The following is a 4,553-nucleotide window of genomic DNA, read 5'->3' on the forward strand; positions in this document are numbered from 1 at the left end:
TAGTTTTGAACTATGGAAGATATCTTGTAAATATATAATATACTAGTCTTTGCCCTAGATCTGCTCCTTACTAAAGATAGTTTTTCAAGTAAGTCACCTAATCTCTCTAAGCCTCAGTTTCTGCTTCTACAAATTGAAGATATTAACCTTGCAAATATCACAATGTTGTTGTTAGGATCAAATAGTAAGCAGTATATATGAGATAAACTTCCAAGTTGAAACAAAAGCATACAAGATTTGTTACCAAATAAAATATTCTTGATTTTTACAATTTTATAATGGCAAGTTTCTTTTTGCTTTCCTATTAGATTCCAATTTAGATACTTCACTTTACGATACATTAAGCCAATAAGTATGTCAATAATTACATATTTTGTATTATAAATAATTATTCATTCCTTTCATAAAAGTTACCATGCATTATGTACTAGGCATCTAAAGATAAATGAGAATTTGTGTCCTTTAAGACATTTGAATCTAAAATAAAGAAGAAATAGATAGCCATAACATGTTGAGACATTCAACATTACACTTAATTGCAGGATGTTGTAAGAATGCAAAGATTTACAGAAAGAGAGAGTTATTTTGTTATCTTATGTCTTACTCTTCTGTTAATTCCCAGAGGCACTTGCCAGAGAAAGAGAGAGAAAAATCTGTCCATTGGGGTGTGGTGATGCTGTAATCCCCTTCCTTCTATTCTTTCTTCCTGTCAGGATTTTGGGCAGGTACACACACATGCCCAGCATTTTTTTTTTTTTTTCTGCCAGGGCCAGATTTGAACCAACGTAGGCTATGTGGGATCTTTCTCTCAATGCATAGCACTTCAACATTGTGCTACAGTCCAGCTCCAAAGAGGCACTTCGAATGATGTACAGATTCCAAAGTGAAGAAGTAGGTATGTTAGTTAATAACTGTTTTGAATAAGTAATGTAAACCTAAATACATTTAACTAAGAAAATAAAGTAAAAGGGTGGACAGTGAAACAGCAGAAAAATGCAGTCCTCTTCAGGGTTGACCCATAGGGAAGGTTCTGAGTTTCTATTCGGTGACCTCTCTGAGTACATAGGGCACGTGTATGTCACAGTGTCAGCTTGCTGTGACTGGTAGTGAATGGTGGCATTAAGAGCCTGTTGGTGGTGCTGTCTCTCAGTCTCTCTCTCTTTTTATGTCTCTCTTGCTCATGGAAGAAATATACATTTCATAAACTATCTAAAAAGAAAAACAAAACAAAACAAGTAGGATAGGTGTTAAGTTACATAATTGAATAGGGAAGAACTTGCTTCAAACACAACTGAGATAGAAATTCAAAATATTATGAAGACTGTCCTCTCCCTATGCTTCCTCTTTGACCTTATTCTCAGTATCATTTCCCTGTGTGGCATATAAAAATGGTTAAAAATTGCTAGAAGTATAGAAAAAAAGCATATTTTCTTATGCTTAGCTACAACAAAGACTTGAGAATAAGAGTAAGATTTTCATTTAGATTTCATGTTGATTCATGAACAATTATTCTGAACTAGGACATGGGTTCTCTGAGTACTATGTCTATCCTAAGGTTATTAAAGCAGCATTAGGCTATGGAGTGATTCAAGAGGAAAAGTGTTATTTACAAGGGATTTTACTTATTTTTGGATGAATGGATATAATTGTTTTCTTAACGTGTCACTTTCTTACGCAATAAACTACTTTGGCCAGAAACTTTGTTCATTTTGTTAACCTCTCCATACATACATGTTTTACAGTGCTGGATACATAGGAAAAGCTTACTAAACTTTTTTTTTAAGAATTATTTATTTAATTTTATTATTTTTATTATTTAATTTGATCAGAGAGTGAGAGAGACAGAGTTAGAGAAAGTGAGAAAGCAAGCCGCCAAGTCTGGGACATGATCTGTAGTCAGCCATGTGGAACTCCAGTGCCTGAACCACCATGCCACTTGCCAACCCCAAGCTTATTAAATAATTGTTGAATGAATAAACGAAGTACATACGGACACCAGATATGAAGGAAGAGAATGAGGTTTATATTAAGAGTAATAAATTTACATGTACACTTATCTATACTTTCCTATAATCATATGGGTAAATGTACCTCTAGAACTGAACTCAGAATTCCTTTCCAAACCTTTCATCAGAAACTCCACTTGTATCAACATATCTTTCTGAATAATTAATAATTTTTATTTTACTTTATAATTAAATTTGTGTTTTAGTGAAAGTTCAGAAAGTCAAAAATCCTCAAAGATGTAGAACTTCATGCACCCATCACTTTTGTGAGACATTTTTATTAACTGTAGCTAGATTGAGCAATGTAATAGGCTGACCAGCCATTTGATAATCAAAACTGATCAAAAATAGCCAAATACTGATAATTTCATATGGGTCAACTGTGGATAATTTATTGGCTCAGATAATTTAAAAACATGTAAGGAGTGCTGGTACATCCTCAGACGACTTCTGCTTTTATGGGGTTGCTTCCAGTCCAAAGAGACTCTCCTTGTGATGCTAAGATGACTTCCAACTGCCTTCAAGACTACATCCTTCGTGATTCTTCTTAGTGAGAAATTAGGAAGAGTTTCCTCATCATACTCCGAACAAAAGTCCTGAAAAGTACTCTGAACTTATATAGTTCTTCTATCCACCCCCAGACCAGTAACTATCAGAGCAGGAAATATGAGTTCTGGCAGAATTACTGAAATCTGGGTGAGTGATATTTATCATTTTGGCTATAATATTTTATGTCTCTTTCTGAGAGTATATTAAAACTGTTATATATCTTTGCTTCAAAGTTTTACAAGCAATAATAGCTTAATATTTATTCATTATGTAGGTACAGTTCTTAAGGTAGAGACAAAGGAAAATTCTGTTTGGCTCCAGTCAGGAATGAACTCCAGATGGGCAGGAGGAATTTTTTACAGTAAAATGGAACAAAGAAAATCAAGCAAAAGAAGTGGAACTGTTGGAATAGTTTTTCAAAACCCTAGATTTGAGGTAGCATATAAGAGTTCACAATGTTCATCTCAGAACTGACATCTGTTTCACTCTGAGGGCATAGAGTAGAGAACACTAGCATTGTAGCTACCATAGGGAATATTATGAAGAGCCTTCTCACATTAAAGAAACTGGTCAAAATCAAACATGTGTGCACAGATTACTCAGGTTTTTAAGATGAGGTTTTTGGGTAAGTTCTTGAATAGGCTGGAAACTAAAGTAGGCTTCAATAACCTGAACTCAGCCTTTCAAAATCAGTAATTACAGTATAGGATAGATAAAAGGTTGTATATTGATATTGATTCATAAACTGATGTTCTGTTTACTACCAATGTATACTCCATGACCAGTGCATGAGACACCAATGCATTCCAGCTTAGACCTCTCTTACTAGACCACATTGGGACTAGCTTAGGTTATCATATTTAGCACCTGATCTTTGGGGAAAAAAAAAAAAAAGCAGGAAGAGGGAAGGCAGGAAAAAAATAGGCCACATATCTGAATAAAAAAGAGCACATATTTTTGTGATAATCATTCACATGGTGGCTACAGGAATCTCTTTACAGCCTAGAACACCTTCTAAAGAATTCTTTTAAGAAATATCTAAATAAATAGTAACAGAATTTTCAATCAGTCAAGGAAAATCTTCCAGTGGATTTACATATGCAAATTGATCCTTGACTAATGTTTTTGATAATAAGGAGCTCAAATTGAAATGCATTGCTGGAGTATCAGCTAGCATGGGTTTTAACTGGTCAGTAGTAAAATTAAATTATTTGAAAGTTCATTTTATTGGTTTATTTATTTAAAGAATTGTTTTATTATATTTAACTTTCTTTTAATTTGATCAGAGAGGGACAGAGTGAGAGAGAGAGACAGAGACAGAGAGAGAGAAAGTGAGAAAGTAAGCCACCAGGTCCAGCACTCAAATCATAGTCAGCCATGTGGGAGTCTAGCACCCTTAATCACCATGCCACCTGCCAGCCCCTAATGTGCATTTTAAAATACAGTAGTGCAAAACAACATACTCATGGTAACACCTACTTTTTTAATAGGCACAGAAGAAGGAACCAAAAGAGAAGAGTTCAAAGCATAAGACATTGGAGAATTGTTCTAGGGTAGTTATTCTGGGTCAGATTTCATTCTCTGTACCTGCACTGTATACAGACATTTTTGATTGTCACAACAGGAGTATGCTACAGGCATTTATTAATAGTTGCTGAAAAATGTATCCATGTTGGAATATTCACTTTATAAGCTAAGTGGCATATGTGATTGAATGTAGAAAAAAAATTGAAATAAAAAATACATAAAAAATAGTTGGTAGAAGCTAGATATGTTTAACATCCTAAAATGTGCAGGACAGTCACCACATCAAAGTCTTATCCAGTACAAAGTGCCAAGAGTGCTAAAGTTGAGGAACTCTGTACAAAACTGACTTACAGAATATGACCCAGCAGTTTCTATGTTTGAAGATAATTGAAAACTATTGTTAGTTAGAAAATGATAGCTTTGTATCACCTACATCTCTGTCACTGTGACCATACTTTTTTTTTTTTTTTT

Source organism: Tupaia chinensis, unplaced genomic scaffold (assembly GCF_000334495.1).
Source record: "Tupaia chinensis unplaced genomic scaffold, TupChi_1.0 Scaffold149807_1, whole genome shotgun sequence".
NCBI classification, from domain to species: Eukaryota; Metazoa; Chordata; class Mammalia; order Scandentia; family Tupaiidae; genus Tupaia; species Tupaia belangeri.